Source organism: Callorhinus ursinus, unplaced genomic scaffold (genome assembly GCF_003265705.2).
Source record: "Callorhinus ursinus isolate GAN/ISIS: 27379988/994484 unplaced genomic scaffold, GSC_fseal_2.0 scaffold31, whole genome shotgun sequence".
Lineage (NCBI taxonomy): Eukaryota > Metazoa > Chordata > Mammalia > Carnivora > Otariidae > Callorhinus > Callorhinus ursinus.
Window position 1 is genome coordinate 17,052,029 of NW_027397093.1, and position 23,144 is coordinate 17,075,172.

General features: G+C 37.9%; 1 protein-coding gene and 1 pseudogene across 3 annotated transcripts in view; both read left to right on the top strand.

Annotated features, from left to right (window-relative positions):
- CTNNA3 (catenin alpha 3) overlaps window positions 1-23,144 on the top strand; it is a 2,007,818-nt gene that overhangs the window by 154,959 nt on the left and 1,829,715 nt on the right. The gene's annotated exons all lie outside the window — the stretch shown is intronic.
- On the top strand, window positions 7,098-12,806 carry LOC112807368 (U11/U12 small nuclear ribonucleoprotein 25 kDa protein-like; annotated as a pseudogene).

Below are 23,144 nucleotides of genomic sequence, written 5' to 3' on the forward strand. Positions count from 1 at the left end.
GGTGGTCAGAGATATGCAAATGAGGTACCATTTTATGCAATTCAATTGGCAGAAATTAAAAAGTCTGACATATCAGAAAGACTTTGAAGTAACAGGATCTTTTATACATTTCTTGGTGGAGTGTAAATTGGTACAACTACTTTGAAAAACAGTTTGGATGTGTCACTTTTGTTAAATGCCAAAGTTTCATATATATGTGGGTATGTTTCTGGACTCAAATCAATTATATTTCTGGTGTTGTTGGTGCATAGAAATGCAATTGACTTTTTTAGATTGATTCTTGTTCAGGTATTATCTCTGAAATGAAACATTTGGATGGTTATTTTTAAGAAGACGAAAATATTTGACACATGCAAACACACATGGCCTGTTGCTTTGGGATCCCTTATGATGTAAGATTATGGCACTTTATTTGACTTATGTGAGAAACTAATTTTACAAAAGTGATATGATACAGTGTATGGGATTTGCTGTTCATACATGAAATTGCAAAGAACAGGGAATTGTAACAGATGTGTGTATATATATGTCTGTATGTGTATATATATTCTTTCTATTCAGAAACATTATTTAGTTTATTGTTTGGAAAAGAAGGTAAGTATTGATCTGGGTCTAGCAAAACTCTTAAAAATTTGTCAGTTGAATTTAAAGTTGTAGAGGAAACTTGGTTGAAATTTGCTTTACATGTAATTTAGTGGTACTGTGAGATCCCTACAGTGGGTAGTCTTCTCAATTATCCTGGCTTTAGCTTTTGCCTTCAGCTAGTAAAAAAAAAAAAAAATTAGATAGAATCACAGATTTGAATTATAACTGAAAAAAAATACATTCTTTAGTGTTTTCTTCAATGCTTTGATTAAAAAAAGGAAAAGGACAAAAATGTGGACTATTAAATAAACCTGGTTCAGAGTTTGTTCCAATCTCAAATAAAATATGGGCTTACTATGAGAGAGAAGGGTTGTAGAAAGGAAGTGAATAGTCAGTATTTCACTAAGGTATCATTAAGAGAGAGAGAAGATTACAAAAGAAACCGTATTTAGACTCTTAAGTCCTTTATTCACTTGTAAACATTTGTTAATATTTACAGCATTTGCCTAATATTTACCTATTTTGGTTAAATATTTGGTATCTGAATTTGGTTTTATTTTGGGCCCTGGAAATACAGAAATAAATAAGATATATCCTAGGTATTAATAGTCTACTGGGGTGAATAGACGTGTAAACAGTTGTAATAATGTCTGGTAAATGCCTTGTATATCTCAAAGGCTGTCGAAGCACATATGAAGGGGAAAATAAAATAGTGACTCTCAACTTCCGTTTTCCTTTGTTTTACCACTAAGTAGGGAAAGAGGACTCTCTCCCATATGAGTATAGGTGAGTATATATATGATTGATAGGAAGATGTGGTCTATGTCTAGCCTGTCTTAGAGACTTGTATTTCTTTCTCTTTTATTAAAAAAAATTATTTATTGAAGCCTTTGTCTAGGCCAGCGTCTGTTCTATGTGCTAGGCTCACAGAAGTGAACTAGGCAGACAAGGCTTGCCCTCATAGAGCTGACTGATATTTTAGTGGGAAGACAGGTAGTAAACAAGTAAACAGAGTTACTTTTAATTCTTTTTTTTTTTTAAGATTTTATTTATTTATTTGACAAAGAGAGACACAGCGAGAGAGGGAACACAAGCAGGAGGAGAGGGAGAAGCAGGCTTCCTGTGGAGCAGGGAGCCCGATGCGGAGCTCGATCCCAGGACTCTGGGATCATGACCTGAGCCGAAGGCAGACGCTTAACCGACTGAGCCACCCAGGCTCCCCTTACTTTTAATTCTTAATGGGTATCAGATTCTTTTTCCTTTGAACATTTAAACATAATGTTAATAGTTTTCTCATGCAAACACTAACTGCTTTATCTTAATACCTATACATTTTTAGATTCCTAGTGACATATTGACCTTTAACAATACATGAGTTAGGGACACTGACCCCTGTGCAGTCACAAATCCGTGTATAACTTTTGACTCTCCCAGAACTTAACTACTAATAGCCTACTATAGAAGGCTTACTGATAACATAAACGGTTGATTAACACATATTTTGTATGTTATACATATTATATACTGTATTCTTACAATAAACTGGAGAAAGGAAAATGTTATTAAGAAGATAAGGAAGAGAAAATACATTTATAGTACTATACTATATACAAAAAATGCACCTATAAGGGGACCTACATGGGTCAAACCTGTGTTGTTCAAGGATAAATTATAAAATAAATATAAAAATATGCCTTCCTTAAGGTATAAAGGCATAATTAATTCGAGATTTCAAGAGTGTTCAGAGAAAGATTAAGGTTCAACATTTTTGTATACTGCCCTGACAAGCCAAGATGCCTGCACAGGTGTAGCATAGCGCTGATCAAACCTCCATATACTTTGGTATGAATTATCTGGAATGTGCAGTTTAACACCAACAGTCTTGGTAGTTATTACTACCAGAGCCAGCAATTGGAAACGTACTGTTGGCTTCATGTTGATGCATGTCAAGTGGAAGAGGGCTTGCAAATTCGTTGGAATCCTGCCTCTGCTAACGTACTTCCCCATCTATTTTTAATTGTGGGCCTCCACCAAGGCTATTATGAGCCAGTTGGAGGGTTAGGAAGATTAATGAGGAGATTTTTGAATCCATTAGGGCCCTCTAACTATAGCTCTCCTTCCCAAATACGGGGCTCTGGCATTTTATACTAAAAGAAATGCTGTGCTATTTAGGCTGCTAATGCAGGAGCCTCCCAACCGTATGTTTGTAAAGCTTGGGACAGTAGCAGCTGACAGCTTGCCCCACTTCGCATGGCTCGTGAGTATTTCTAGTAGGGTAGGTGGTATGACTAGTGGCTACATGGGTAGCCACTACCCATGGGCTGGGTAGTGGCTACCCAGGGACTGTCCCCTCCGTGGTGAGAAGTAAATGTTTGTATTCAAAAATGCACACATTTGTCACATGCATAATACATGTATTCAGGGTATTTAAAAAATTTATCCCTCTTTATACATTTCCATAGTTCTTCATCTTCATGATTTGTAAGACCCTACCTAGGTTTATAGACTTTTTTTCCAACAGGAATTAGAATTCAAGACTTACTATCATCCGTATTAGTCAGAGAAAACGATTACTTCTAGAAACAATTATTCCTGGAAAATGGTATCTTGGAAGTGTAATAAATCTTCCTATCAGTATACTTGGGTACTTACTTAAACAACAAATGCTATTATAGAATTTCCAATATTGAACCTTTAAAATGTTACCTATTGCCTCCCTGATTATTCAATGCATTTTTATTTTTGTTTAGGGAAAAAAATGTATCCCAGGGAAAATCGAGATTTAAAAAATTTACTGGTGTCGTTTTGGGTCACCTGTGTTGAAAGATCTTATCTTTTAAATCTCAGCTGTATTGAACATTTATTTCTAAGAGAAAATAGCAGTTCATTTTTAGTTAACTGTCCCTAAGTAACAGGTCAGCTCCATCTACTCTGATCAACAACATTGCAGTTAGGATTTAGATAAAATGTTTGGTATTTACCACCAATTACTCACAGACTATATATGGTTTCAAAGGCAACAGCTGCTGCCTCATTATTTCCATCTATTGCTATGTTGATGTTGTGTATATTTAACTGTTATTATATCTCGAGTGTTCTTAGATAAGCATAAAGTCACAAATACAATAATCTTTCTACCAAATACATTGTGCTTGAGGAGATGCAGTTCATTCTTCATTTGAAAGGGGATGATGAACTCTTGTTCTAACACATTTTAACATGCATGCATGGTGTCTTGTAGCTGGCAGAATGTTTATGGAAACACTTCTATTGAAGACTGATGAGCTAATTAGCTACATTGCTTGTAAACTACTAATTGCTGGAACACACTCAACATGGTATCCCTTAGTGTTTATTTGAAAAATCTGCAGCAGGCTTTTCTTATAGTGCATTTGATATTCTCAGCAAACTCCTTAGTGTCGCCCATCTTGAAGTGTTGTGTGGGCAGCTGGGAAGTATAGTACTTGATGTGTGTATGCAGCCATCTCTCTTTCAGTCACTTCATATGTTGGACCTGGGACATATAGACAGACTGATTTGAGAAAATAACTGCAATGTCAGTTTTGGAAGTAAGAGGTATTCTGTAAGCTACATACCATTTACTCTGATGTATAATTCAGAGACAGGAGTAAAGATTTAATGCAGGTGAACAGATTGATTTGTAAGTGAGGAGTCATAGAAAATAAAATAAGGACTGAAATCTCAGCTGGTAAAGAGTCTGAAATCAAAGGTGTGATGCATATATTATGGCTTTGTTTTCCTTCATGGCTGGAGAGATGGTACCACTCTGTACTAAGGTAACAGAGTAAGTGTAGTGCTGACAAGTGATCTAAACTTTATCCTCACAGGCGATAGTTCTGAACATTATTATTTTGAGGCATATTTTTAGTGTTTAAGGAGTGCATTAAGCTGTTGGCAGTTTCTCAGGGTCAGGAACAAGAATTTTTAGATTTTCTTTTCTTGACTCTTATCATCTTTTTCTTCAGTTTCAAAGAAGTGGTGTTCTTTCTTACTCTAAAACTTTCCAATCTTACTTGGATCCTCATTTATGTCTCCTCTTCTTTTGAGAGACTTTTCTTCTATAGTTTTCTTCTTTTTCTTGTCTGTTCATTCATATTCCTTTTCACTTGTTCTTTTATCACACATATTAGCTCGCCTCTGCTTGATGATTAGCAAATATTCAATAAAAATGCCATTTCCCGATAGACCTAGAGGATGTTATGCTAAGTAAAATAAGTCAGACTGAGAAAGGCAAATGCCATATGATTTCATTTATATGTGGAATCTAAAAAACAAAACAAATGAATAAACAAACACAAAGGACAATCAGACCTATAAATATAGAGGACAAACTGATGGTTGCCAGGGGGATGGGAGTGGGGAATGAGCAAAATAGGTGAAGGGGAGTGGGAGATCCAGGCTTCTAGATATGGAATGAGTAAGTCATGGGAATAAAAGTCAGTGGTATTGTAATAGCATTGTATGGTGACAGATGTGGTGAGCTACATTGTGGTGTACACTTGAGCATAGCATAATGTATATTGAATCACTGTGTGATCACACCTGAGACTAATGTAACACAGGGTGTCAACTATACTAAAAAAATTCTATTTCCTTTAGTCCACTCTCTTTGTAAACTTCTTATCCTGTTTCACCTTTTCTGTTCTGCTTTGGTCTATTTGTTGTTTTCTCCTTTTTCAGGATGTTAACACACTAAATTCTCTTACTACTTCTCCACATCCTCCTTTTCTTTCCTCATTCACTTTCTTTTCCTCTTGTCTCCTGTGATTTTTCTTAAGTCTTAGTCTTGGTCCTCTGTTCCGTTTTCTCTTTTTTCCTTGGGTATCTTTTTCATTCTCAGGACTTTAACTGCTTTGTTGACAACTTTTAGTTCTCATATAAAGCTCTACTGCCAAAAGCACCCTGAGTGCTTTTCAATTATTTTTCTACATTAACACATAGGTAATCATGCTCAACTCACTTCCACAAATAATGGTCATCCTTGGGAATGTTTGATGCTCAACACATGAGTTGGCACTCCACTTCCTTTTTCCCTAGTGAGAAGTGATATACACTGTAGTCAACACCATTGCTCTAACCATTTAGTAGGTAGTTCCCTTTGGCTTTCTAGGTATTACCTTACACTTATGTATAAACTGAACTCAACATCTTCTTTTACAAGCCGTTTACAAACTTTTATAGCTCTACTATTAACTGACTTGAAACTCTTAGCACATTTGAGACAGTTGATTATTTTCTTCTTTCTAAAATACTCTGTTTCCTTGAATAATAGAGAACCACACAGTCCGAATTTTCCCTCTTTATCTCTTTGGCTACTTCCTCTCTATCTCATTATTGGTTCATCTTTTTCTAAATGGTCCTCTAATGTTGGAATTCCTCAAAGACTGATCATTGCATGGAATGCATGGAAAGCAAAATGGGAAATCAATTTGTAATGGTAGATTTGTAAGTAGACCTTAGAGGTCCTTGAATAGTAAGATAAAGATGCTGGAGCACCAAAGGAAATTTTTGAGTCAAGACAGTGACAGGACTGGTCTGTGCTTAAGGAAGATTTATCTGGCATTATTATAAAAAAGATAGGTTACATCTCCACAGTACCTTTCTAATGGTGATGATGATAACAACAACTGTAATAATATTCGTATTTATGGGTCTTAATGAGATACTGTATATTCAGCATTGATCACAGTAGTGGATACAGACATTACTCCCCACTATAACCCTGTGAAGTAACTGTTTTTTTTTTTTAAAGATTTTTTTTATTTATTTGACAGAGAGAGAGACAGCGAGAGAGAGAGAACACAAGCAGGGGGGGTGGGAGAGGGAGAAGCAGGCTCCCCACGGGGCAGGGAGCCTGATGCGGGGCTCGATCCCAGGACCCTGGGATCATGACCTGAGCCGAAGGCAGCCCTCTAACGACTGAGCCACCCAGGCACCCCTGAAGTAACTATTATTATTATTTTTATTGTATAGTTGGGGAGACCTAAATCTAGAAAGAAAATATGACTTGCTTGAGGTTACCCAGTTAGTTGGCAAAGTTGGGACTCCTTTCATGATACGATATTCAAGAAATACTTGTTGACTGGTAATTGTGTATATGTATTCCCTTTGTTTTTGCTGTCATTTAATATGGGTTAGTCTTAACCCTCCAGGTATCTTTGGAATTGCTTGAGAATAATGCTCCAGTACAGCCTCAAACTGTGCTCCTTGAAAACCAGTATTCCTGGAGATTCTAGGAGCTCTTCTGGGAGAAAAAGCAGTTAAATAAATTTATAGAACTCTGGATTTAAATTTTTAAACAGAGTTCTTTACCAAAGGATTTCTCAGTCAATGCTTTTAAAATACTAGTTTGTATTGCAAATCTCCAAGAGGGGAATTGATTACAGTCTATATAGATAAGTTGGGTTCCCAGAAGTATAACCTAAGATAAGGGTTCTTGTACAAGTGATTTACTGAAGGAGTGCTGTGTGAAACCTATGAGGCGTTGAAGGAATCAGGATAGGGCAGGGAAGAAGCTAAGCTAAAGCTGCACTGTAGTATGGCAAGCACTAGCCAAAACTGTGGTAAGTATGGCTGAGGATCTGAATTGTGAATTTTAATTATAATTTAAATCTTAAAAACTGATACATTATCAGTTATTAGAAAGCTTTGAAATATGGGTACGTGATGTACTTTTTCAACTGTAAATTTGATGAAATCTTAATATAGATCAAGTATTTGATGAAAATTAGCATCTGAATTGAAATTTAAAAGTGGGATAGATAATAGATTTCAAAGACTTAGTATGAAAAAATGTACAATATCCCAACAACATATATTGATTGCATGTTGAAATAATATATTTTGAATATTTTGGTAAAACAAAATATAATTAAAAACTTCATTTTACCTATTCTTTTTACATTTTAATGTTTAAACATGTTTCTCACTGTTAATACTTGAAAAAACATAGCTACTAAAATATTTTAAATTGTGTATGTGGCTCACATTAATTGTCTGTTGGACAGTGCTGATCTGAAATCTGTCTCTCTCTGATCCCAGAGGGAGCTCTGGACAATGAATGGCACAGGAGTTGTCTCCCTTTGAGGCAAGGGAGCCAACCTTTTATCTTCCAGGATCAATTCGTCCTTAGCTAGTGGCCACACTTACTTATCTTTACCATCCCCCCATAACTTCCAGGCACAATACTTTTTTTTAATTTTAAATTTTTAAAATCTTTTAATTTAGGGCGCCTGGGTGGCTCAGTTGTTTAAGCAACTGCCTTCGGCTCAGGTCATGATCCTGGAGTCCTGGGATCGAGTTCCGCATCAGGCTCCCTGCTCAGCAGGGGTCTGCTTCTCCCTCTGACCCTCTCCCCTCTCATGTGCTTTCTCTCTCTCTCTCTCTCTCTCATTCTCTCTCTCAAATAAATAAAATCTTAAAAAAAATAAAATCTTTTAATTTATATTTTAGTGAACATTTAGTGCAATATTGGTTTCTGGAGTAGAATTCAGTAACTCATCACTTACATACAACACCTGGTGCTCACCATAACAAGTGCCCTTCTTAATACCCATCACAAAGCTAGCCCATCCCCCATCCACCTACCTCCATCAATCATCAGTTTGTTTTGTATTGTTAAGAGTCTCTCATGGTTTGTTTTCCTCTCTCCTTTTTTTTTTCTTTTCCTCCTTCCCATATGTACATCTGTCTTCTTTCCTAAATTCTGCATATGAGTGAGATCATATAGTATTTGTCTTTCTGACTGACTTACCTTGCTTAGCATAATATACTCTAGCTACATCCACATCATTGCAAATGGCAAGATTTCAATTTTTTTAAAGATTTTATTTATTTATTTGACAGAGAGATAAAGTGAGAGAAGGAACACAAGCAGGGGGAATGAGAGAGGGAGAAGCAGGCTTCCTGTTGAGCAAGGACCCTCGGATCATGACCTGAGCCGAACGCAGAGGCTTAACGACAGAGCCACCCAGGTGCCCTGGCAGGATTTCAATTTTTGATAGCTGAATAATATTCCATTGTATATATATACACCACATCTTCTTTATCCATTCATCATTAGTCAGTGGATATTTGGGCTCTCTCTGTAGTTTGGCTATTGTCGATAATGCTGCTATAAATATTGGGGTACATGTACCCTTTCAAATCTGTATTTTTGTACCCTTTGGGTTAATACCTAATAGTGCAACTGCTGGATTGTAGGGTAGTTCTATTTTTAACTTTCTGAGGAACCTCCATACTGTTTTCCACAGTGGCTGCACCAGTTTGCATTCCCACCAACAGTGCAAGGGGATTCCCCTTTCTCCGCATCCTTGCCAACACCTGTTGTTTCTTGTGTTGTTGTTTTTAGCGATTCTGACAGGTGTGAGGTGGTATCTCATTATGGTTTTGATTTGTATTTCACTCATGAATGATGTTGAGCATCTTTTCATGCATCTGTTACCCATCTGGATGTCTTCTTTTTTTTTAAGGATTTATTTATTTATTTGAGAGACAGCAAGAGAGCACAAGAGCGTGAGTGGGGGGAGGGACAAAGGGAGAGGGAGAGAATCTTTTAAGCAGATTCCATGCTGAGCATGGAGCCCAATGTGGGGCTTTACTTCACAACCCTGAAATCACGACCTGAGCCAAAACCAAGAGTTGGATGCTTACTGTGCCATCTAGGCGCCCCCAGATGTCTTCTTTGGAGAAGTGTCTATTCATGTCTGCTCATTTCTTAATTGGATTGTGTTTTGGGTGTTGAGTTTGATAAGTTCTTTATAGATTTTGGATACTAACCCTTTATCAGATATATTGCTTGCAAATATCTTCTCCCATTCTGTAGGCTGCCTTTTAGGTTTGTTGATTGTTTCCTTCACTGTGTAGAAGCTTTTATCTTGAGGAAGTCCCAGTAGTTCATTTTTGCTTTTGTTTTCCTTGCCTGTAGTGACATGTCTAGTAAGAAGTTCTATGACCAAGGTCAAAGAGGTTTCTGCCTGTGTTTTCCTCTAGGATTTTGATGGTTTCCTGTCTCACATTTACGTTTTTCATCCATTTGAGTTTATTTTTGTGTATGGTTTAAGAAAATGGTCCAGTTTCATTCTGCATGTTGCTATCCAGTTTTTCCAACATCATTTGTTGAAGAGACCATCTTTTTTCCGTTGGATATTCTTTACAGCTTTGTCAAAGATTAGTTGACCCTATAGTTGTGGATCCACTTTTGGGTTTTCTATTCTGTTCCATTGACCTATGTGTCTGTTTTTTTACCAGTATCATACTTTCTTAATGACTATAGCTTTGTACTACAGCGTGAAATCTGGAATCATGATGCCAGCAGTTTTGTTCTTCTTTTTCAGAGTTGCTTTGGCTATTTGGTTTTTTCTGGTTCCATACAAATTTTAGAACTGCTTGTTCTAGCTCTGTGAAAAATGCTGGTGGTATTTTGATGGGAATTGACTTAAATGTGTGGATTGCTTTGGGTAGTATAGACATTTTAACAATGTTTGTTCTTTCAATTCATAAGCATTGAATGCTTTTCCATTTCTTTGTGTCCTTTTCACTTTCTTTCATAAGTGATCTGTAGTTTTCAGAGTAGAGATCTCTTACTTGTTAGGTTTGTTCCTAGGTATTTTATTGTTTTTGGTGCAATTGCAAATGGGATGGATTCCTTGATTTCTTCTGTGCTACTTCATTATTGGTGTATAAAAATGCAACAGATTTCTGCACATTGATTTTATATCCCGTGACTTTGCTGAATTCACGTTATCAGTTCTAGCAATTTTTTGGTGTAGTCTTTTGGGTTTTCTACATAGAGTATCATGTTGTCTGCAAGTAGGGAAACTTTGACTTCTTACTTGCCAATTTGGATGCCTTTTATTTCTTTTTGTTGTCTGATTGCTGAGGCTAAGACTTCCACTACTATGTTAAATAGTTCTTATTTTGTTAATCTGTTCTACTCTTCTTTTTTAAAATTTCCTTATCATTTATGCCTGCTCTAATCTGTAATATTTCCTTCTTCTTCTGGCTTTGGGCTTTATTTGCTGTTCCTTTTCTAGTTCCTTTAGATGTAAGGTTACGTTGTGTATTTGAGACTTTTCTTGATTGTTGAGGTGGGCATGTATTGCAATATACTTCTGTCTGAGGACTGCCTTTGCTGTATCCCAAAGGTTTTGGACTGTTGTGTTTTCATTTTCATTTGCTTCCATGTATTTTTTAAATTCTTCTTTAATTTCTTGGTTAACCTGTTCATTCTTTAGTAGGATGCTCATTAACCTCCATGTATTTGAAGTCTTTCCAAATTTTTCTTGTGGTTCACTTCAAGTTTCATAGTGTTGGGCTGAAAATATGTATGGTATGATTTCAGTGTCTTTGTATCCATTGAGACCCGATTTGTGACCCATTGTGTGATCTATTCTGGAGAATGTTCCATGTGCACTCAAAAAGAATGTGTATTCTGCTTCTTTAGGATGAAATGCTCTGAATATATCTGTTAAGTCCATCCGGTCGAGAGTGTTATTCAAAGCCACTGTTTTCCTTGTTGATTTTCTGCTTAGATGATCTGTCCATTGCTGTAAGTGGGCTGTTAAAATACCCCACTACTATTGTATTATTGAGTTTCTTTATGTTTGTTATTAATCGATTTCTATCTTTGGCTACTCCTAAGTTGGGGGCATAAATATAATTATTAGATCTTCTTGATGGATAGACCCCTTTATTATGATATAATGCCCTTCTCTTGTTAGTATCTTTGTTTTAAAATCGGAGGTGCCCCAAGAGCCTCATTTTAGAACTAAAGACATCTGCAGATGTAAAGTGAGGAGGTGGAGAACCATCTATCATGCTAATGGATGTCAAGGGGCGCCTAGGTGGCTCAGTCAGTTAAGTGTCTGCCTTCGGCTCAGGTCATGATCCCAGGGTCCTGGGATTGAGCCCCGTGTCGGGCTCCCTGCTCAGTGGGGAGCCTGTTTCTCCCTCTCCCTCTGCCTGCTGCTCTGCCTACTTGTGCTTTCCAACTCTCTGTCAAATAAATAAATAAAATCTTAAAAAAAATAAAATGAGGCTCTTTTAGGCAGCATATCGATGGATCTTTTTTTTTTTTTTTTTTTTAATCCATTCTAATACCCTGTGTCTTTTGATTGGAGTATTTAGTCAGTTTACATTCAGAGTGATTATTGAAAGATATGAATTTAGCAGGCACAATGAATATTTGGGAGATTCTTTCATAAACTTGCCCATACGTCTGCTATGTGCTATGTTGGATTTGATTGAAGACCACCATACAGTTAAGAATTCTTAATGTATGGAAATAACCAAACTCCATGGTTTTCCATATCCTGGAATGTCTCAGAACTCTTAAAAAAATAATCTCAGAAACATTTGTTAAAAACTGAAAAGAAGAATAAAGCATTGACATGTGAAATGAATAGAGAATGTTAGGTTATAACTAAAGAAAATCAGCTATTAAATAAGAAATTCTAATGGTAGGTATTTTGTTACTGCTTTTTGCTGGGTACTTAACATATTAGCCAAACTAAATACATATTGTACTCTTTATCAAATACTTAGAATTTCATTTAAAAAATAAGGTCTGGGACGCGCGCGAGCCGGCGGTGCGCGCGGAGCGCGGGAGCAGAGAGGCGCTCTGGAGCCGGCCGAGGCGGAGGCGGCGGTGCGGCCCAAGGCGGCCGGGGAGGATGAGGCCGAAGAGGAGGTGCTGCCGCACGCCGAGGCAGTGGACGTGTTCCAGGAGGGTCTCGCCATGGTCGTGCAGGACCCGCTGCTCTGCGATCTACCGATCCAGGTGACTTTGGAAGAGGTCACCTCCCAAATAGCACTAGAATATGGCCAAGCAATGACAGTCCAAGTGTGCAAGATGGATGGAGAAATAATGCCTGTGGCTGTGGTACAGAACGCCACAGTCCTGGATCTGAAGAAGGCCATTCAGAGATACGTGCAGCTCAGGCAGGAGCGTGAAGGGGGCATTCAGCACATCAGCTGGTTCTATGTGTGGAGAAGCTCACAGAGGACAGGAAGGAGCTTCGAGATTAAAGTATCCGGAATCGGGATGAGGTGTCCTTCATCAAAAAGCTGAGGCAAAAATGAACCTCCAGACAAGGACAGCTCTCTGCTGGTGGCCTGTACCCAGCTGGGACACAGCTGAGCCCTAGGTCCAAACAACCGAATCATGTGGCAAATGGGCCTGGCCCTGTGTACAAAATAAATCTACTTGTTTCTTAGTTTGAAAAAAAAAAAAAAAAAGGTCTGGTTTTTGACGTTATGGAACTTAAAGTAACTTAGTTTTAGGAAATTAAATAAGAATAATTATAAGAGATGAACAAGTTCAAGATGTTATAGTGTTAAGAGCACATAATGTGGTGGAATGGTCAGTATGAAGACACTTAATACTTGTTCCAGGAGAAGCTGAACTTTGACTCTGATTTATAAACATTTTAGAGAAAGATATGTATATCATAGAAAATCAAATAATGTAGAGGAGTTTATGGTGAAAAACAATTTCCTGTTCTGCTCCTTGCTACCTTCAGTTTCACGCCTCACAGAAAATCTTATTTCTAGTCCCACACCCTGGAGGAAGTCTTACTGATTTTAGATCTGATGGTTACTCCAGAACATTAAGTTATATACTTATAATTCTTTTCCTTTACTTATCAACTTAAGATATTATCAATTTATTTCCTTTTATGAAATATGAACATTTTGTTCATCTATACTACCTGCTCATCCCTGCCCTTTCTTCCTTCCAGTGTTTTATAGTTTGATATCATTTTTAGTTTTACTTTTATTTCCCCATTTCATATTCCATCATCTTTAGTCGGTATCCTGACTTTTCCTTGTGTTTGGTAAGAATAACAACACTCATTCTGTTCTCTTTATTTATTTATTTTTAAAAAGATTTTTAAAATTTATTTGACAGAGAGAGAGCAAGAGAAGGAACACAAGCAGGGGGAGTGGGAGAGGGAGAAACAGGCCTCCCACTGAGCAGGAAGCCCGATGCAGGGCTTGATCCCAGGACCCTGAGATCATGACCCAGACTGAAGGCAGTCACTTAACTGACTGAGCCACCCAGGCGCCACTGTTCTCTGTCTTTAATTCTACATTTCAGCTTTCACTTTCTACCTCTGTCACTTCTAATCCTACTCTCACACAGTCAAGGTTTTTAACATTTTAATTTTGATATTCAACCATAATGAAGTAATCTGTATTTGTTATTAGTTGATAATGAAAGTTGAAAACCAACACACAATATTAATGTTATTGTGATTAGTTACTGCATGATAGAGTAGTATGCTAAAATTGTGTCTCCTTTTCCAGGGGTCCAATGTCACAACCCATTGGTCAATCAAAGGAGAATGATTCCATAATCAAGGTCAAATGGATTTTCTTTTCCATTGTTTAAAATAATGCTACCATTTGGTCTTGTTTTTATTTTTGTCACAAAGACATTTCTTCTCAAACTCTGTGCCTCCCTTTCAGTGATGTACCTTGTTTATCATCTCCAGACATCTCTGGGTTAGGCACACCATATCCTTTATCCCACATATTTCTCTCTCTCTGGCATTCCCCCTCTTTCTTGCTATAAAACAGCTGTGCAGCTCTTTCTTTCTGTATGTGAGAATAAGGAGGGCTTTACCCTGGAGTCCAATAACATACCAGATGCTTCAGTTTTCCCCAGATGATTTCCTTAATTTCTTTGGATAGAAAAGCCCTCTTTTTATGACTTGGGGGTGACTGTTGAGCTGCCTGCTGCTTTGCAAACAGTAATAGAGAAAAGGGAAAGGGGCACAGCGTTTCATATACATGAGTTTAATTAATCATCCTGGTTTTAGACCACTACTAGTTTCTGCCTGGCATTATACCTCCAAGCCAGAGCCTCTTTGGATTCCAGTAGGAAGAATGACTCTGACATCATCTGCAGACTCCTCATGGCATATTCTAGACTGTAGCTTTCTCTTCTTGTTTTCATTAGTTGACATCCTTTCATCAGTTTTCTATCTTCTAGAAGGCTCTCAAATGCTGTTGACTTTCTTTAGCAATTGTGTTATGGTTTTATTCCCTTTTTTGTACTTTTCTATTTCCATCTCAGTGAGGTCTGGGAAAAGACCTGGTTAAATGAGTGCCCAGTGTGCTATCTTGAAAGAACTGATGGATGCTATGGATGTCCCAGTTGAGGGAATGGTCTGAGTAAAAGTAAATTAATAGGATCAACAGGAATATGTAAATATTATAGTTTACCTGAAACAGATAATGAATTAACTGAAAATAAATAATTTAGGACTTACTGATTCAGAGTTGAACCTGCTTGAAACAGAAAAGATTGTGCTTGGTATCTTGGGGATCAGGAGACAACTGTAAGTTCTTAAGCAGTTGAGTGTTGTTATGAATATAGTTTAACAGGCTAAACTTAATTATTAAAAAGTGTGAAACTTCTGATGACCATTTTCTGGACAGGTTTCTATAAAAAATTGTTCTTTTACATTTCTGGTTTAAGCTTGAGGGTCATTTGATATAAGTAAGTAGATAATTTAAAGTATCTGGGAATTTAGCTGTTGTAAATAGTCACATATAACTAATAATGAGAGGAGACAATATTGTGCAGTAGTTAAGATCTTTCCCTACCTCCTCTACTATAATTGTAGTATTGAATCTAAAGTTTTTAGTTCTTGAATGACAGATGGTAAACTCTTAGTAGTAATTTTTATAATAATGCTGCCTTGTATAGTTTCATGCTTTTCAAAACACTTTGACATATGGCATGATCTTCATAACAATCTTTGTGATGAAATAGGGATAGATACTAATATTCTAATTTTATGAATGATAGAGTTGAAGTAGGGAGGGAAATATGTATAATATCACACAATTCTTTTAGTGTTTTAAGCAATATAATAATTTTAATAGATACTGGGGATTGGTTCACCTGACCTAGTCTAGCTTCCTAATGTGCCCCTCAGTACTGAAGAGGTTGGACAAAATAAAAACTGCATTTCCCAGGCTCTCTTGCAGCTGGGAATGTGGCCCAGACTTTGCCAAAAAGATGCATGGCAGTGAAACTTGGAAGGACACAGTAACCAGCATGAGAATGGCCACACATGGAGAAATAGGCGCTTGTTGCAGTCTAGTGACAGATGCACTTTGTTATTTTGTAGCACTACTGGCAGAGGTTTTCAAGTCTGGATTCTCATATCATAGATATTGAGTAATGGGTGGTGGCAGTAGTGGGGTTTCCACTAAAATAGGACTGTGGTGGTATTGAAAGTTTTTCTTGGCTAATGTTGTTCCTGTTTGAGTAGCACTCTGGAAATTCTGTAAATTCACCTAATAACCCAGAACAAATTCCTTTCTATTTAAATTAGGTACAGTGGATTCTGTTATTATATGGTATTTGTCTTTTTCAGTCTGACTCATATCACTTAGCATACCCTCTAGGTCCATCCGTGTTGTTGAAAATGGCAAGATCTCATTCTTTTTTATGGCTAAGTAATATTCAATTGTATATGTACCACATCTTCTTTATCCATTTATCTATCATGGACAACTTGGGTTGCTTCCACGTCTTGGCTATTGTAAATAATGCTGCACTAAACATAGAAGTGCATATGTCTTTTCAAATTAGTGTTTTTGTTTTCTTTGGATAAATACCCTGTGGTGGAATTAATGGATCATATGGCAATTCTATTTTTAACTTTTTAAGGAACTTCCATACTGTTTTCCACAGTGGCTGCACCAATTTACACTCTTATCAACAGTGCATGAGGGTTACTTTATCTCCACATCTTGCCAAAACTGGTTGTTTCTTGCCTTTTTTTTTTTAACTTTTAAAAAAAAGATTTATTCATTTATTTGAGAAGGACAGAGAGAGAGAGACGGAGAGAGTACAAGCAGAGGGAGAGGCAGAGGCAGACTACCCACCGAGCAGGGACCCCGATGTGGGGCTTGATTCCAGGACTGGAGATCATGACCTGAGCCAAAGGCAGACGCTTAACCACCTGAGTCACCGAGGTGCCCTGTTTCTTGCCTTTTTGATATTAGCCAATTTGATAGATGTAAGGTAATATCTTATTGTGGTTTTGATTTGCATTTCCCTGATGCTAATGAAAGAAGTATTTAGAGAAGCTGAATTGATTTCAGAATATTGGTGATATTATACCAATGAGTATGTATAAACCTAGGTAAAATAAATTGAGTTTCCTGCATAATAAAATTTTATGAAATACAAATCTAAGGGTCTTAGGAACTAGTACATCTAAGTACCTGAAGTGTCATTATATAGAGAGAAGAATTATTATTTTTTTAGATTTTATTTTATTATGTTATGTTAGTCACCATTCATTACATCATTAGTTTTTGATGTAGTGATCCGTGATTCATTGTTTATATATAACACCCAGTCCTCCATTCAATACGTGTCCTCCTTCATACCCATCACTGGGCAACCCATCCCTCCCGCCCCCTTCCCCTCTAAAACCCTCAGTTTGTTTCTCAGAGTCCATAGTCTCTCACGGTTCATTCCCCCCCACCCCCGATTTCCCCCTTCATTTTTACCTTCTTACTATCTTTTTATTTTTTTAAACATATAATGTATTATTTGTTTCAGAGGTACAGATCTGTGATTCATCAGTCCTACACAATTCACAGTGCTCACCATAGCACATACCCTTCCCAATGTCTATCACCCAGCCACCCCATCCCTCCTACCCCTCACTACTCCAGCAACCCTCTGTTTGTTTCCTAAGATTAAGAATTCCTCATATCAGTGAGATCATATGATACTTGTCTTTCTCTGATTGACTTATTTCCCTTAGCATAATACCCTCTAGTTCCACCCACATCGTTGCAAAAGGCAAGATTTTGTTGTTGTTTTTTTTGATGGCTGCATAATATTCCATTGTGTGTGTGTATGTGTGTGTGTGTGTCTGTGTATATCACATTTTCTTTACCCATTCATCTGTCGATGGACATCTAGGCTCTTTCCATAGTTTGGCTATTGTGGACATTGCTGCTATAAACGTTAGGGTGCACGTACCCCTTCAGACCACTACATTTGTATCTTTGGGGTAAATACCCAGTACTGCAATTGCTGGGTCATAGGGTAGCTCAATTTTCAACTTTTTGAGGAACTTCCATACTGTTTTCCAGAGTGGCTGCACCAGCTTGCATTCCCAATAGTGTAGGAGGGTTCCCCTTTCTCCACATCATCACCAACATCTGTCATTTCCTGACTTGTTAGTTTTAGCCATTCTGACATGGTGTGAGGTGATATCCCATTGAGGTTTTGATTTGGATTTCCCTGATGGCGAGTGATGTTGAGCACTTTTTCATGTGTCTGTTGGCCATTTGGACGTCTTTGGAAAAATGTCTGTTCATGTCTTCTGCCCATTTCTTGATTGGATTATTTGTTCTTTGGGTGTTGAGTTTGATAAGTTCTTTATAGATTTTGGATACTAGCCCTTTATCTGATATGTCATTTGCAAATATCTTTTTTCATTCTGTCGGTTGTCTTTTGGTTTTGTAGACTGTTTCCTTTGCTATGCAAAAGCTTTTTATCTTGATGAAGTCCCAATAGTTCATTTTTGCCCTTGCTTCTCTTGCCTTTGGTGATGTTTCTAGGAAGAAGTTGCTATGGCTGAGGTCGAAGAGGTTGCTGCCTGTTTTCTCCTTTAGGATTTGGATGGACTCCTGTCTCACATTTAGGACTTTCAACCATTTTGAGTCTATTTTTATGTGTGGTGTAAGGAAATGGTCCAGTTTCATTCTTCTGCATGTGGGTGTCCAATTTTCCCAACACCATTCGTTGAAGAGACTGTCTTTTTTTCCATTGGACATTCTTTCCTGCTTTGTCGAAGATGAGTTGACCATAGAGTTGAGGGTCCATTTCTGGGCTCTCGATTCTGTTCCATTGATCGATGTGTCTGTTTTGGTGCCAGTACCATACTGTCTTGATGATGACAGTTTTGTAATAGAGCTTGAAGTCCAGAATTGTGATGCCGCCAGCTTTGCTTTTCTTTTTCAATATTCCTCTGGCTATTCGGGGTCTTTTCTGGTTCCATACAACTTTTAGGATTATACGTTCCATTTCTTTGAAAAAAGTGGATGGTATTTTGATAAGGATTGCATTGAATGTGTAGATTGCTCTAGGTAGCATTGACATTTTCACAATATTTATTCTTCCAATCCATGAGTGTGGAACGTTTTTCCATTTCTTTGTGTCTTCCTCAATTTCTTTAATGAGTATTCTATAGTTTTCTGAGTACAGATCCTTTGCCTCTTTGGTTAGATTTATTCCTAGGTATCTTATGGTTTTGGGTGGAATTGTAAATGTGATCGACTCCTTAATTTCTCTTTCTTCTGTCTTGCTGTTCTTGTATAGAAATGCAACTGATTTCTGTGCATTGATTTTATATCCTGCCACTTTACTGAACTCCTGTATGAGTTCTAGAGTTTTGCGGTGGAGTCTTTTGGGTTTTCTTTCTTTTTTTTTTTCTCAAAGATTTTATTTATTTATTTGACAGAGAGACCCAGAGAGAGAGGGAACACAAATGGGGATTGGGAGAGGGAGAAGCAGGCTCCCCACTGAGCAGGAAGCCTGATGCGGGGCTCGATCCCAGGATCCTGGGATCATGACCTGAGCCGAAGGCAGACACTTCACAGCTGAGCCACCCAGGCACCCTCTTTTGGTTTTGCCATATAAAGTATCATATCATCTGCAAAGAGTGAGAGTTTGACTTCTTCTTTGCCTATTCGGATACCTTTTATTTCTTTTTGTTGTCTTATTGCTGTGGCTAGGACATCTAGTACTATGTTAAATAGCAGTGAAGATAGTGGACATCCTTGCCATGTTCCTGACCTTAGGGGAAAAGCTCTCAGTTTTTCCCCTTTGAGAATGATATTAGCTGTGGGTTTTTCATAGATGGCTTTTATGATATTGAGGTATATACCCTCTATCCCTACACTCTGAAGAGTTTTGATCAAGAAAGGATGCTGTACTTTGTCAAATGCTTTTTCTGCATCTATTGAGAGGATCATGTGGTTCATGTTCTTTCTTTTATTAATGTATTGTATCACATTGATTGGTTTTTCGGATGTTGAACCAACCTTGTAGCCCAGGAATAAATCCCACTTGGTCGTGGTGAATAATCCTTTTAATGTACTGTTGGATCCTATTGGCTAGTATTTTGGTGAGAATTTTTGCATCCATATTCATCAGGGATATTGGTCTGTAATTCTCCTTTTTGGTGGGGTCTTTGATTGTGGGATCAAGGTAATGCTGGCTTCGTAAAATGAGTTTGAAAGTTTTCCTTCCATTTTTCTTTTTTGGAACAGTTTCAGAAGAATAGGTATTAATTCTTCTTTAAATGTTTGGTAGAATTCCCCTGGGAAGCCATCTGGCCCTGGGCTCTTGTTTGTTGGGAGATTTTTGATGACTGCTTCAATTTCCTTAGTGGTTAGAGGTCTGTTCAGGTTTTCTATTTCTTCCTGGTTCTGTTTTGGTGGTTTATGTATCTCTAGGAATGCATCCATTTCTTCCAGAATATCTAATTTGCTGGCATAGAGTTGCTCATAATATGTTCTTATAATTGTTTGTATTTCTTTGGTGTTGGTTGTGATCTCTCCTCTTTCATTCATGATTTTATTTATTTGGGTAGTTTCTCTTTTCTTTTTGATAATTCTGGCCAGGGGTTTATCAACCTTATTAATTCTTTCAAAGAACCAGCTCCTAGTTTTGTTGATCTGTTCTACTGTTCTTTTGGTTTCTATTTCATTGATTTCTGCTCTGATCTTTATTATATCTCTTCTCCTGCTGGTTTTAGGCTTTATTTGCTGTTCTTTCTCCAGCTCCTTTAGGTGTAGGGTTAGGTTGTGTATTTAGGACCTTTCTTGTTTCTTGAGAAAGGTTTGATTGTTGTATACTTTCCTCTCAGGACTGCCATTGCTGCATCCCAAAGATTTTGAACAGTTGTGTTTTCATTTTCATTTGTTTCCATGAATTTTTTCAATTCTTCTTTAATTTCCTGGTTGACCCATTCATTCTTTAGTAGGATGCTATTTAGCCTCCATGTATTTGAGGGGTTCTTTCTGACTTTCCTCTTGTGATTGAGTTCTAGTTTCAAAGCATTGTGGTCTGAAAATATGCAGGGAATGATCCCAATCTTTTCGTACCAGTTGAGACCTGATTTGTGACCTAGGATGTGATCTATTCTGGAGAATGTTCCATGGGCACTAGAGAAGAATGTGTATTCTGTTGCTTTGGGATGGAATGTTCTGAATATATCTGTGAAGTTTGTTTGGTCCAGTGTGTCATTTAAAGCCTTTTTTTCCTTGTTGAACTTTTGCTTAGATGATCTCTCCATTTTAGTGAGGGGGGTGTTAAAGTCCCCTACTATTATTGTATTGTTGTTGATGTGTTTCTTTGATTTTGTTAATTGGCTTATATAATTGGCTGCTCCCATGTTAGGAGCATAGATATTTAAAATTGTTAGATCTTCTTGTTGGATAGGTCGTTTAAGTAGAATATAGTGTCCTTCCTCATCTCTTATTAAAGTCTTTGGTGTAAAATCTAATTTGTCTGATATAAGGATTACCACCCCAGCTTTCTTTTGGTGTCCACTGGCATGGTAAATGGTTTTCTACCCCCTCACTTTCAATCTGGCGGTGTCTTGGGGTCTAAAATGAGTGTCTTGCAGGCAACATATTAATGGGTCTTGTTTTTCTATGCAATCTGATACCCTGTGTCTTTTGATTGGGGCATTTAGCCTATTTACATTCAGGGTAACTATTGAAAGATACGAATTGGGGCGCCTGGGTGGCTCAGTCGTTAAGTGTCTGCCTTCGGCTCAAGTCATGATCCCAGGGTCCTGGGATCGAGTCCCACATCGGGCTCCCTGGCTCAGCAGGAAGCCTGCTTCTCCCTTTCCCACTCCCCCTGCTTGTGTTCCTGCTCTCGCTGTCTCTCTCTGTCAAATAAATAAATAAAATCTTTATTTATTTTTTTTTGAATATTAAATCGTTTATTGATTACACATGATAATGGATGATACACAAGCTTTAATCCCATCTATAATTTTATCTGATACCATAGTTCAATTTAGATATATTGCATAGGATGTGCCAACAATCATATTAATAACCAAATAAACTCCAGGACTTTGCTTGGGTGACCCTTTTAATGGTGAACTCCAGGTCACAACACATTAACTGTCAGTTCAACTACACCAAGGTTTGTGGAGACAATGGCTTCTGTGCCCAAGCAGGTTGCAAATCAATTTCGAATGGAACCTGGCATCACCCTGAAGGAATTCTAACTTCACACTGTTGGGGTAGTATACCAAGATGGCTTCAGAGTAGACTAACTTTACACAGCACATTTAAAAAAAGACACATTTATTCAGCGTCATGATCAGACTATTACATTTAGCAATCAACAGCATGGGTGCAAAAAAAAAAAAATCTACATTAAAACCCTTTGTTGGAATGCTTTACACTTTCCACAGAACAGAAACTAAAATAACCTGTTATACAATTAGTCACAAATACAGTCCTCGAGTTTTTTGCCCATACACATGAGTATTGTCTAAAACATGTCTTCTTTGTAGCAGCTAGGCCCTGCCACCACTGTGCTTGGCTGAGTTCACAAATCTGTTGTAACCTGTAGCTTCCCTGTCACTTCTCTGGCTCTCCTCTCCTGCTAAGCTTTGTTTCCTGGCAGTAATTAAAACCTTCTGCCACTGCCATAGCTACTGCTGCTGCTGGAACCACCATAGCCACCTTGGTTTCGTGGTTTGGCAAAGTATTGGCCTCCACCACCATAGGGGCCAGAGCTCCTGCCTCCAAAATTTCCTCCTTTCATGGGTCCAAAATTTGAGGATTGATTGTTGTAATTGCCAAAATCATTATAGCTTCCGCCACCTCCAAAGTTGCTTCCATCATTACCAAATCCGTTATAGCCATCCCCACTGCCACCATATCCACCACCACCTCGACTGCCACCAAAGCCACCTCGACCACTGAAGTTCCCTCCACGACCAAAGTTGTCATTCCCACCAAAACCACCTCCACGACCACCACCAAAGTTTCCAGAACCACTTCAACCTCTTTGGCTGGATGAAGCACTAGCCATCTCTTGCTTAGATAGGGCTTTCCTTACTTCACAGTTGTGGCCATTCACAGTATGGTATTTTTGAATGACAATCTTGTCTACAGAGTCATGGTCATCAAATGTTACAAAAGCAAAACCTCTCTTTTTGCCACTGCCTCAGTCAGTCATGATCTCGATCACTTCAATTTTCCCATACTGTTCAAAATAATCTCTTAGGTGATGTTCTTCAGTGTCTTCTTTAATGCCACCAACAAAAATCTTTTTCACAGTTAAGTGGGCACCAGGTCTTTGAGAATCTTCTCTTGAGACAGCCCTCTTTGGTTCCACAACTCTTCCATCCACCTTGTGTGGCCTTGCATTCATGGCTGCATCCACCTCCTCCACAGTGGCATACGTGACAAACCCAAAGCCTCTGGAGCGCTTGGTGTTTGGATCTCTCATTACCACA